At 39.0% G+C, this 12,710-nt stretch overlaps 1 long non-coding RNA gene across 2 annotated transcripts; it reads right to left on the reverse strand.

The window, feature by feature from the left end:
- Nucleotides 1-1,040: 1,040 nt before the first annotated feature.
- On the reverse strand, nt 1,041-10,691 carry LOC138961905 (uncharacterized). Of its 2 annotated transcripts, XR_011454346.1 has the most exons (6): nt 9,981-10,691; nt 9,398-9,493; nt 8,828-8,922; nt 8,105-8,167; nt 4,903-4,996; nt 1,041-1,301 (listed from the first exon to the last, which is right to left on the reverse strand). It is a non-coding gene; the product is annotated as an uncharacterized lncRNA (long non-coding RNA). The 2 variants fall into 2 exon arrangements; XR_011454345.1 differs by lacking the exon at nt 9,981-10,691 and having other exon boundaries at nt 1,043-1,301; nt 9,398-9,885.
- Between the last annotated feature and the right edge of the window lie 2,019 nt (nt 10,692-12,710).

Below are 12,710 nucleotides of genomic sequence, written 5' to 3' on the forward strand. Positions count from 1 at the left end.
TTGATCGGCGAAAATGGCGTAGGTTGTCAACCAAGGGACTTCAATTACACGACAAAGTTGCCTCCCCTGTCCGCTGACACGGATAATTCCTTCTTTGACGCATGTAACTTGTAAACAAAATGCATTCGTACCAGAGTACGCTATGATTCGTACAGTTCATCGGAGTTCATTTCGTGACTTTAGTTTAAAGGGATCTAAAAGACTTGTTATGATTACAAGTGCAGGTTCTCCAAATTTGGAGGCTTGAATGCCTCTGAATTATGAGCTATGAATTTAACACATTAAAGTTCAAGATTACCCGAAGCCTTCTATCAATCTATGTCATTTACCCTCCTGGGTTAAAGGTTATAAATTGATTCGAGAAAAAACATGACTGGTATGGACTGATCATTGTGTCTACCGTGGAGCCATCGGGGTTCTATGGGAAATGCTACACAAAAAAACTTGCCTGTGAAAAGGGAAAGACGGTGACCAAAAATAAATGATGATAGCGATATTTCTAATTGTGGATCAGCAGAGTCGAGAAGCATACATGATGTTTACCAAAGTGTGTGTGCGTGTCTGTCTGTCCACGTGTGTGTTTGAGCTCTTTTCGGTACAGAATATGAGTTTGGGGATTGAGTGAAGAGGGAGACCTAAAAAAAAAAAACTACTCGGGATTTTGGTTCTTTTTATCACAATTCAGTCTGTTTTAATTTTCAAGTTATATCAGAAATTTTCTATTTGCACTGATACACTGGAATCCCTTGTGGATGTATTGCTTTAAGGGTCTACAAATAGTACTACTGAACCAAAATCATCCTGTTTCTTTACGTTTTGAGCAATTCAATTGGTCTTGGTTTTTGTTTTTTAAAAATTTGATTCCTCTTCATTCTTCTCAAAAAAAAGCTTTCATTGCGATAAACAAAACATTACTGGATAGACGTTTTCTTGGAGAACGTCTGTATTAGCAAGCATTTAAAGTAGGAGGACGATATGGAACGTACGATGAAAGGATGTGCTTTAGCTTTCTGTCTCATCATTTATAAATGTTGCCTTTCAATCACACACACACACACACACACTTTTGATCCAGCTCCAACCATATTTCATAAGGCTTTATTCAGGGTTGTCTCTTGTTCTTAAACATCCGATTTCTAAGCACACGTCTGTGCTGAGAATATGAACATGAACCGATATGAACATCAATGTCGGCTGCCTTTTTATTATGAAATAATGTTCATTTGTGTTCCAAACACTTCCGAAGAATACTTGTTGGTGTGTCTTCAGTCGCCCTGACATCATCACAACTCGACCCTGTCCTGCAAAAATACAAGTATATACAGGGTGACACCCAAACATTCAACCCAAACAAATGCTTATTTCTTTTACATCTGTTGACCGAATTAGTTATCTTTCTTTTTTTCTTTCTTTTTTTTGTGGTCCCTGTCCTGTCCTGTCTTGTCTTGTCATGCCTTGTCTTGTCATCCCTCTATTGGCCTACTGGCAACCTTTTCCTAACTTGTCTTGTCTTGCCTTGTCTTGTCTTGTATTGTATATACATTTAGCATACATTTGGGTAAAGGTTTGCGAACAGGTAAGGGGTGTAAGAGAGAGAGAGAGAGAGAGAGAGAGAGAGAGAGAGAGAGACAGAGACAGAGACAGAGACAGAGATGGTGGTGGTCTATGTTACATTACACAGGTCAACACAGTTGCAAGTTCATAGGTTAAAGGCTGCCCTTTTCGTAGCGTTCATTAATTAATTCCTATTGTTTACATGTGCCAATAATGTTATAAAACTGTACCTAAGGGGATATAATAACGATTGGCTGTAGCTTTCGAAAACAGAAAAAATTATTTCAGTATTGCAAAGTGGTGTTAATAGTGTCGAATGTAAACATAACGTCTCAAAGTGAAAGTGGATGTTTTCCGGAAATTGCGAAGTTAACAAGAATACAGAAAAGCGCGCTTTCCTGCTTAGGCCACACAAAAAATATTGTCTGTTTCTGGTCACCCGACCGACCCTAAATTTCGGCGCCAACCCTAAACTTTTTTTTTCCAAACTCAAATTTATTTTTTTTTTTTTTTTTTTTGGTGGTATAAGGACAGGGTGAGACAATGAACAACAAAAACGTGTGAAAACGAAAGTCCGCTGACGATTTGTAAATGTGTTGAGTGTCTTGTCTCTATGTATAGTGAATCCAGTCTCTTTGCGCGATTTTTAAAGTTAGTTTTATTGGTCTACATTTGGGGAAAAAAAAAAAAAAAAAAAAAAAAAAAGCCGACCTACCGACCCTATTTTTTTTTTAGCCATGTTACCAGAAACAGACAATTTTTTTTTGTGGCCTTAGCACAATCCGCTACCGCGCTAATCTGGCGTGTCAATATCACTACGTTTTGCACGTGGAAGGTGAGCGATTTCCTTCACGCGGGGATTGACGAAGCGGTACTGTCTGTGTTGACGGTCTAAAAATAGCCCAAGCCCTGGAGAACTGTTTCTAAAGATAGCAATAAACTTTATTAAGAATTGATTATTTCTTGTAATTGGTAAGGACTTCAAACCTAAAACTTTGCAGGAAGCTTAATTTATACATCCCCGCAACAATGGGAAAAGCCCTGGAAGTAAGTAAACTAATTAAATAGGACTTTGTCAGCCTTTAAATGAGGGGTTATTGTGTATAGTGAGGAAATAATTTTCTGATGTATTTTTAATTAATTATTGGTGTTTTATGCAAAACGTACGGTCAATATTGAAAGTTTAAAAAAAGTACTGCCCTCACATTAATACGAAGGCGGGATCACAGCTGGATAAGACAAGGTACGGCAATTTCGACCCGGAGGTCTCTTTCAGGGCGCACAGAGGATGAGACAACACAGGAGAAAAGAAAAACAAAAAACACAGATAATAGCACACGGAAGGAACGATTACAGCAGTTATAATTAAATTACTTTGTGGGTCAGGGTTTTTTAGGAGTACAGGGGAAACCCCTTTTAAGACCTTAAAAAATGTGAGAAAATCAAATGGAAGGGGTCTAAAAATGGGGGTAATTTACAGAGGTTATGAACAGAACATCTTCTTCTTCAGCGTTCCAGAAATTCTGGTGACGTGTGAGCTTGTTTGCCCATTTGGGTTCCCCACACTATACTCTGAGAGCATAGTCAGCTTCACTCCGCTTTCGTTGAGTAGGCATGCTGGGTATTTTCGTGTTTTCATAAACCACCGAACTCCGACATGGTTTACAGGATCTTTTCCGTGCGCACTTGGTCTTGTGCTTGCGTGTACACACGAAGGGGATTAAGTCACTAAGCAGGTCTGCACATAAGTTGACCTGGGAGATCGGAAAAATCTCCACTCTTAACCCACCAGGCGGCAGCGACCGGGATTCGAACTCACGACCTCCCGATTAGGAGGCCGACGTCTTACCACTGCGCGCCACTTCACCCGTCACAGAACATCTAAAGAAGCAAGATCTTAAAAAGGAGGAAGTCTGAAATGAATGGGTCTGAAAGGGGGGTTCCACTGTGGAAAAGTACCTGTCAGTTTACCTGTATGTATTAGGACTGGGTGGCCGAGTGGTAACGCACTTGCGCTCGGAAGCGAGAGGTTGCGAGTTCGACCCTGGGTCAGGGCGTTAGCAATTTTCTCCCCCCTTTCCTAACCTAGGTGGTGGGTTCAAGTGCTAGTCTTTCGGATGAGACGAAAAACCGAGGTCCCTTCCGTGTACACTACATTGGGGTGTGCACGTTAAAGATCCCACGATTGACAAAAGGGTCTTTCCTGGCAAAATTGTATAGGCATAGATAAAAATGTCCACCAAAATACCCGTGTGACTTGGAATAATAGGCCGTGAAAAGTAGGATATGCGCCGAAATGGCTGCGATCTGCTGGCCGATGTGAATGCGTGATGTATTGTGTAAAAAAATTCCATCTCACACGGCATAAATAAATCCCTGCGCCTTGAATATGTACGCGATATAAATTGCATACAAAAATAAATAAAAAAATAAAAAAAAATCCCTGCGCTTACAACTGTACCCACGGAATACGCGCGATATAAGCCTCATATTGATTGATTGAATAAGACCACCCCTGACATGCGGCACATACCAAATATCTACAAGTGCTTTGTGTGAACAGTAAAAAAAATTGTTTTCCTTTTTGCGAATTCATTTCATTAAACACAACAACAACAAAATTCATCAAATTCCAGCTGAGCAGAACGGCTTTCACAATTATGACTGGGCCTTTATAAAGGCATGTTCCTCACCATATTACCCAGCATATCAGACACCACATGTTTGACTAGGTTTTTACATGGGAACAACAAGACTATACAGGATGGTAAAAAAACCTTCCTATTTTCTTTTTAATCACATTTTTGACTGCGAAAAAAAAAGAGATCAAAAAGGAAATAGGGCGCTTTTTTTAGACACCCCTTTTTACGTCCAGCTTCTTTTGGTGGAGATTCAAGATACAGACACATGTGAAATTCATTAAGCAAAAAGGTTCCCACTATGCACTGCCACAGAACACTTATGTTTAAGTAAAAGGATGCCCTTCTTTTGTTTAATTGGAGCATCTATGATGTCTGACATTTTGGTTCTAACGGTAAGGAACGTATGTTTAGGCTCTAATAAATAAGGACAGTTTGGCTTGTCAAAAGCCTCATGCATATTCCTCCCTCCCCATGCAAGACTTTCTTTTATTTGAATATCTGCCTTTATAGTACAAAAATCAAATAAAAAGGTCGCACTCTGCGCATAGCGACAACAATCGCAATTTTACCAAGAAAACCTCACACAGACACACTCCTTATGTGGAGAAAGACCCTGACTGTTGCAGTATGTTATGCATTTGAAAACATCTGAAATTGTGTACTTGAATTCTACAGTTTGATCAGTTCTGTGTGTTTAAAAAGTTACCTTGATCATTCTGACATGCTCTTGCTCAAATCACATCCCAGACAATATTGTAGACTCCATTGATAGACGCTGTGGTGCATGGGAGAACTGCATTCTGAGGAAACGAAAAAAATATACACTGAGGAAGAACAGTCACAACAACATTTGCAGCAGCAACAGGCTATATAATTTTATTCAAAGAACACTTAAATAAGGTAAAATGAAAATCAGTGTTGTGTCAGTAAATTTGATTTGGGGGAGATGGAAGGATTGGGGTGGGGGTTTAGAGGCGGGGATAGAAGGATAGCTGGGAACCGGGGAAGCTGGGGTGGCTAACACAGTTTGATCATGTAATGACTGGTACAATGTTTAATATATATGGCCCAAAGTCAGAATAGGTGTCCATTTTTGTGACATACAAAATCAATTTTAAAAATGAACATTTTCTTTGTTTTGAAAATAGAGATGTATTTTAGAGCATAAATACGCAAGGAACAGCTATGATTTAAGAAAACTCATGTTTGATCACTTCACAGATTCAGGTTTAAAAGTTTGCAGGAGTTCATAACTTCACACCGTCACAAAATTTAGACTTGTTAAATCATTGTTGCTACATGTATTGGGTCTGTTTTAGACATCTGAGCAAATTGCTACAGCAAATTACTTTGCATTTCAAGCAAGTTAAACTTGTTTTGGCCACGCATGATGCAGATGTGAACTCCATTAATGGGAAGTTCATAACTTCACATAATTTACTTTTATTGGTATAATAAATTTAATTTATACAGGCAGGAAACAATTTGTTTTGTTTTTTAATCTGAAAAAGGTGAGCTGGAACATGAAGGTAATTTTTGAAGATGAAGTGTGGAGAAGATTTCTTGGTTATCTGTATTATTTATAGAAATTAATATTGTCACAATTTTTTCACAGCAAATATTGGCATAAGTTATCATTAAATCTACAATTTTGCTGTTTTTGTGCAAAATGTGCTTGAAAAGTACCATCAAAAGGATTTCAATACACCAAAATGTTTGTCTGACTCAAAGAGTTGGCAGAAACTGAAAGTATTTTTAGAATGTCCTAGGAGTTCATAACTTCACACCGTGACATCACAAACTATGGCTAATTCAAACCAAAGTAAGAAAGTGCATATGTCATCTTATTTTCTCTCCAGCTACTCTATGTAATCAACATACAACTAAGTATTAAAAGTAAAACATTTGTGAAAACAAACGATAACAAAAATCATAAAATGTGAGCGTGCGCATAACTTCACAAGAATTTTTGTTATGTTGGTCTCTAGTACAGTTACTGTATAATATATTTGCAAAACAATGACAAACTGAGAACACAGAGTTATAGTATAGGCTAAAGCTGCACTTATATTACAAAATCAGATTTTAATTGCCAAAATAAAACAAATTGTTTGAAACTTGTGAAAGTTCATAACTTCACATCAATCACACATTTATACTAAAATAACTAACTAAAGTCTCTTGCAAATAATTCTAAACAACTTAATGATTTACTTAACCAAACTCAGTCATGAAAACTGTTACCGAAATCATTATTTAGTTAGTGTTTATGTCAGCTGACTGTGTGTTCATAACTTCACATCATTTATTTAACTGAAAAGCTATGTACTAAAATCTGCTGGTAAATTAAAATAAAAATGACATCAAACTGTAACAGCCTACTCTGGAGAAGAGCAGCACATCATTTGAGGTAGTGATTTAGTGTAGTAAATTAATTATTGTGTATAAATCATACTCATGGCATGTGTTCATAACTTCACACCGTGGGGCTGAGGGTCAGTTGATGTGAAGTTATGTACACCGTGCAGTCAACCCAGATTCATGCTGGAATTATCAAAATGTAATTTTGAGGGTTGATGTTCAGAAAACTTCTTACAAAATGTCCAGATAAAGTCAAATGTACTCTTTTGCTATTAACAATGCATTATTTTAAACACGCCCTTGAAAAATGAGCTTGAGTTATGTGAAGTTATGAACTTCATGACAAAACGGCTAAGTACTTCAGAAAGAAACAGTCAGCAGCCAGTAGATTCTTTTTGTGATAAAAATCATGGTACAGTGTAATTTGGAAACTGAAAATAGTCATTTTACATATATTTTGGGTTTTGACATGAGTTAGTAACTCTCACATAAAAATAGTGCGCAAGACACAGAGAAAATGGCTAACTAAAGCATACTGCTTGACTTTAGTGACAAAAATTGCTTAGTATCTAAATCTAATGTACTTTTATATGCAAAATTGCTGTTCCACTACAACCGTAACTTTCATGGCTAGCATTTAAGGACAAAAAACACTCTCAGTGGAGATAGTAGGAAAGTTCATAACTTTCTCACAAGAATTTTTTATTTCTCAATTACTCAAACACCAATGAATGAACTTGATGCAAACTTTCAGTGTGACTGCTGCTAGTGGATCCAAATGCATTACAAAGCTAGGTGTTCCCCAACCAGTCAATTTACTCTTTTTATAAGGCAAAAGGTTGGAAAGTTCATAACTCTTTTTTCACAAGAAAATCTGCACGTAAACTTCAAACTACTTTTGAACATGCAAAAACAAGTCAAACAACCCTTTTTATGTTTTATACCTCTGCAAAACATACTGTAAAATACTTTTTTACAAAAATATATCAGGTTTCGATCTTTAATTATTATTTAGAGCTGATCAGTGAACAAAAATGAAGTCTTACGGAAATAGTTATGAACTTTCTGTGAAATTTTGTCTCCCCATTTTCTACAGGCTCACTGACAAAATTCAAAAACTTTGCTTTGTCAAAGGTACATTTGAGTTTTACTGGCTCAGTGAAAAGTCATTCATGACATTCTGTCCCATAAATATGACAGAGTAGACCATGTTTCAATATGCTGTAAGGTCATGTCACAAAAAATGGCCAAAATGTAGTGCTGCTGACTTCAGATAATGGCGACATTTTCATTAAAAACAACAACTGAGCACACAATGTTTCTGTAGGTGTGTACTTCATACTTTTTTTTACAAGTCTCATTAATCTTTACAAGGATTTTATTTTTCTTTGATGTACAAATCAGGTTAGAGCCAAGGTTGCACAGCTATTTCAGCTGTGGACACCATTTCAGACTTAAGGCCATATATATCTAAAAAGGCAGCAACTCTGTAATGCATTATGTGAACCAACTTCTCCATAAACTAAATAAAGATCAGTAAAAGTTACCTCTTTCATTCTGGAATCTTTTTGGTCCCATCACAGCTCAGACGCAGACTCAATGGACAGATACTGTAATGATGAAAAAAACACCAGCATTTTAAGGGAGAACAAGAATTATGCAGAGAGGAGAAACAGTAATGAGTAAAAGAACAACAGCAGCAGCAGCAGCAGACTCAATACTCCTACTCTACATAACACTCTCACTGAATGACTGATTCAGTAACTAAATCCCAGTAAAGTGCAAGTGATCAAAATTACTGATGTAAAAACAGAGAGAGAGAGAGACAGACAGAGAGAGACAGAGACAGAGAGAGAGACAGACAGACACAGACAGACAGACAGACAGGCAGAGACAATGCGAATGTGTGTGTGTGTGTGTGTGTGTGTGTGTGTGTGTGTGTGTGTGTGTGTGTGTGTGTGTGTGTGTGTGTGTGTACATGGGAAATGCAGTGCCATTGAAAACAAACACTTGCTTCATTTAAATATCAACAGTTATACAACATAAGAGGCACTAGAAAAGTTGTACATGAAAATAAATGTTGCTCTTGCTGATGGAAAAAGAGCAGGGGGAGAGGGTCGATGTTGCTTGCACTTGCAGATAATTATGCACTAACATTCAGCTGTTTTTCTGGGTGTACTGTAGGCTAACCCTGTAATGTTTAAGCAGAAATGTTTGTGGATCACGTTATGCTTCTGCTTTTAGATCAATTTGAGTATTTGCAATATTACCTGGATCATTGCGGCATCCTCTTGATCACATCACATTTGAGACTTTGACCTATATGGACTCCATGGGCAGACGCTGAAGTTATTACAAGGGCATTCTGAAAAATGACAATACAAATGCAGAGATGTAGAACTTTACATTACACTTACAGAAGCAACAACCAGAGAGCTGATTTATATAGGTAGAGAGAGAGAGAGAAAGAGAAGAAGAAGTAAAAGAAAAAAGAGAGCATAGAAAGAGAGAGGGGGTGGGGGATGGGGCAAAGGGAGTGTGTAATGTGACGTGAGGAAGGGGAAGAGCAATGGAAAATGAAACTCTCAGTACTTTTAATTTATATTAACAGTTATGGAACTATTTGAGCACTCCCCATAACCACAAACAAGGTACAGACGGCAACATATGTTGCACGGAAGGGTGGGGGTAGTTGGACTGGAGAGTGTTGTTATGGGTTTAGGGTGGTGCTGGGGCGGAGTGTGTATGTAACTTGATAATAATAAGCATGATCAGTTAGAGCTAACAACTATCTTGATCTTCACAGACATAAATTGCACAATGATTTCACCAGCATGTACCTTCATTTTTGCCCTTGAGTTAGGTGGAAGACAATGTTGAGTGGTGAACGCAAGTTGTATTGATCACTGGGTCATCCTGCGGTCCGGGCCATTGATCTGCACATTGCACCAGCACAAACAAACACAATGTTATGATCTCAATCAGCCTGCATGGTCAATCATGAATCTAAGAACACAAACACTGTCCAGATCTAATTGAAAACGAGATCATCATTACTTGGGAAATTCAATGAAAATCTAGCAGTCAACGAAGCAGATAGATCTGTCCTTGCGATTGTTGTTGCAAGCAGATAAATGTGTGAACTTCCTTATCTCAACGTTATCATTCAACATATTGATATTTTGCCTGATGGATGTTGTGCCGATGAGATAAACAAACAATCAAAATCAAAGTCATAAACTTTTGAAGAAAAAAATTAAACAAATTGAGCAGAAAGAATCTAGCTTACTGCTGTGCTGATTTCGACAAAATCAATGCGTTTACATGCCTAAGTCATTCCTGCTTTTATTCATATCATACTAGATGATCCTAATGCACAACAATACGAAAACGAGCTCAGCGAAATGAGTAACACTGCCTCACCTGCACTAACACAATGCTGCAGAAGCGAAGGTCGTCTACGACTAGAAATTTCGAAGTCGAACAGCGGCGTTTTTTCACTCTCAGCGGTTGTCTTGCTCGGAAAAGTGAAAAGCTTAACTTGAAATCGAACGGAAGTCACCATTCTACCTTTTCGTTCAAGCGTTGTTTTTATAAAATCTCAGAAAATGTAATTTTGACTTGGGTGATTTCGTCCGCCATTGAGATTCAGTTTTTCAATAATTTGTCTTCCTCCTTGGCAGAAGAGTCAAAGGTTCGGCCCGATCTTCAAGGTTTCCAAGACATGACTTGCAAACCCCGAACCTAGTTCGCCGAACCTCCCAAACCTAGTTCGAAAACTCAGGTTCGTCTGGTTAAGAACCAAGACAAGTTCGCCGAACCAGTCTTGAGGTTCGCCGAACCCCACGAACCTAGTTCGCGAACCAAAGGTTCGTCTGGTTAAAGGAAAAGTCCAAGGTTTTCAAGTATCTCCAAAAACTTGAAAATCGAATGCCAAATGTTACAAACATCTCTGGAAAAATATTGTAAAAATTGAAAAAAATTTGTTGTTGTTGTAGTTGAAGATTTAGTGTTGCGGGGCTAACCAAGACAAGTCGCCTGGGGTCAAGTAGTGGTCACGTGGTTTTCGGTGCACTGTGACGTCGGTGCACTGTGACGTCACAAGTTTTTGTGTTGATTCTACCACAGGCGAAGGTGTCGTTCTCTGTTCACTAGACCACTACTTCCAGAGAACGACACCTTCGCCTGTGATTCTACCTGACTAGTACCAGCTTGATTTTCACACAGAAAAGTCACCACTGTATGCCCGAAAAGAATGCCTCGGTGGAGAGCAGCCGCAAACTGCAACAACTCGTCAATGTCCCCAGGCATTTCATAGCACACTTTCCCTCATAAAACTATGAGTCTCTTGTGGAAATGGAAGAGGTGTGTGCAGCACAAGCGTGCAGATTTCAAAGTGTCGGGCACTTTCTGGACACAAATTTCGCCATTTTTCTGCAGCACAAAAGTTGGCGTTTCATCCCTGAAACAAATGTTTTGACCACTGGCAGTGTCTTCCCTTCATAAAAGTCCGGAGAGGGCAGTATTACGCGAGGCTGGTACAGTCGACGAGCCATCGAAACTCCGAGGCGACATACGAACAGCGGATTATCTCACAAGAAGGAATGCGTTGAAGGTCAGAGTACATGCTTTTATTTTCATGCATGTGTTCTGCGCGTTCTTAGAATCCGGTTTCATTCTAGAATGGACCGGGTCCAGGTTGGAATTCTAACCCTGCGCAAGTACAGGGGTGCCATTCTAGAATGAAACCCTTGTTGCTGGTCCATTCTGAGGAAAGTTGACATGCGTGAAGCATCGCGAGAGTGAATAAAGGGGGCCGTAATATTTGTAGGTAAGACAGAGTTGTCTTCCCTTGAATTATCTCCACCTGCACCTTCCCTTTGATAAAATGGGGCTGATTTGTCTACCCCTGAAAAAATCCTTTGGCGATCTTGCGATGTCATGTCATGTCAAGAAAGTTGACACTCCTGAGTACGCAATAAACAAAGGCAGACCATAGCAAGGGGGACTACCAGGGCGGTAATGTTTGCAGGGCAGTTGTTTTTGTGATGAGAGCCGGTTGCGGCCGCTTGCAATGTCAGCGCTGTCTCCCTCTCGGAAATGTCCGGTTTTTTGACAATTTTTTTGACAGACAGACAGACAGACAGACGGTCAGACCGACTAACCGACAGACAGACCAACAGAAGGACAGAGTGAGTTATAGAGCTGTTGTCACAGGTTTAAAAAAAAAGTTGACATTAACAAAAACAGAAATCAACAACAACTTTTGTCTGGTTTTATGATATTATGGGAAAACATTGAAAGCAATTCATAGTAGTAGTACTACCACAACAAATACTCTCAAAGGGGAATTCCATGCCTAAAAGTTTGACAGTTTTTATTTAATCTATCAGAATCCCTACCTTCCAAACTGTGATATGCCCACGTTTCAAACTCTTCATGTATATGAATAAGATTAAAAGTTACAAGCGAGATCTGCAAAACACTGTCAGTCCGGAAATTTCCGTTCGTAGCGATCAGTGCTGAGTGTCTCTCAAAATCGTAATCACTTTCAGAACATCACAATCCCAATTCACGATGTCTTTGAGTAAAGTGTAAAAAAACCGAGAAAAAAACCCAACCAAACACACAAAAAACAAAAACAAACAGAAAATCCACATTTGTGGCTTTGGCTGTGTGATAGTCTAACTGAAATGACTATTCCAACTTGGACCCAAATTCCAACCTTGCGCACGGCCGATTCTAGAATGGACCAGCAACAAGGGTTTCATTCTAGAATGGCACCCCTGTACTTGCGCAGGGTTAGAATTCCAACCTGGACCCGGTCCATTCTAGAATGAAACCGGATTCTAAGAACGCGCAGAACACATACACGTAAACATTGTTTTGCTGCGCAGCGAATACGAATTGGTGCAGAACAGTGTGTCTGGGTACGGCTGATATTCGCTGGAGTACAGATGCGCCACAGGCTAGATCTACAGAGTTACAGAACGGTCTGAGCTGAGCTTTGAGTGAGAGTAAAAAGTAGTCAGGGTTGAGGACACGTAAGACAATGCGTGTGTCACGTTATCTATTCTATTCAGTCGCAAACTATGCCCTGATATCAATTCATGAAATTGGCAGCGTTTGCTGGAAGCATGGTTTAATGCTATT

Source organism: Littorina saxatilis, linkage group LG3, assembly GCF_037325665.1.
Source record: "Littorina saxatilis isolate snail1 linkage group LG3, US_GU_Lsax_2.0, whole genome shotgun sequence".
Taxonomy (NCBI): domain Eukaryota; kingdom Metazoa; phylum Mollusca; class Gastropoda; order Littorinimorpha; family Littorinidae; genus Littorina; species Littorina saxatilis.